Raw genomic sequence first — 780 nt, 5'->3', positions numbered from 1 at the left:
GGTTACAGAGGAAACGACCAATTTTCAGTATTCGCAGCGTGCTCAGGACAAACAGAATTGGCGAACAAATGGATCGAAACGAAATCGACGAGGATCAGTTCGACATCGAAAAGACCAGATTGTTTCATGCGCTGAAAAAGTCCAATCGTCGAGTGATTTTAACCCCGCAAATCGATCCGACTTGGTTGGAATCGCTCGGTATCCAGCACAAACGATTCGCCTCCGGTCATGTCATCATAAACGCCAATTTGGCCGACGATTCGGTGCGCATCGAATCGCTGGTCAAATTCGAAATCAAATCTCAACCCGATTTGTACTCATTCGCCACCGCTTTGTATCTACAGTATCAACGATTCCAAGATCATTTCCAAGTCGATTTATTCGAGGAACTGTTGATCAAATCGAACAAGGCGATTTCCGGCATCATGTTCAATAAACTCGTCAAAACCATTCCGGTCGTCCGCCAAACCGTGTCCAAAGAATCGTACGCCATGTTCGAAGGGGCGAGTTATGGTGGCCGTCAGGATGTGCAACGGTGTCAGTTCCAGTCGATGGGTCCCGAGGATTATCTGCTACAAATCGATGCAGTTTCGTGTTATCCGTCGGTGATGGCGATCAATCTGTTTCCGACGACGGCGGGCACCCGATTGACTGAGATAAATGACGAGGCTCGAGTTTGGATGAATACTAACCGACAGGTTCTGTATCCGGGATTTTATCGCGTGTCCGTCGAGTACCCGCCCGATTCGTTTGTGCGAGCCCATCTTCCGCGCCGAACTC

The sequence above is a fragment of the Capsaspora owczarzaki genome (assembly GCF_000151315.2).
Source record: "Capsaspora owczarzaki ATCC 30864 unplaced genomic scaffold supercont2.69, whole genome shotgun sequence".
NCBI classification, from domain to species: Eukaryota; class Filasterea; order Ministeriida; family Capsasporidae; genus Capsaspora; species Capsaspora owczarzaki.
Note: the sequence above shows the minus strand (reverse complement) of the source record.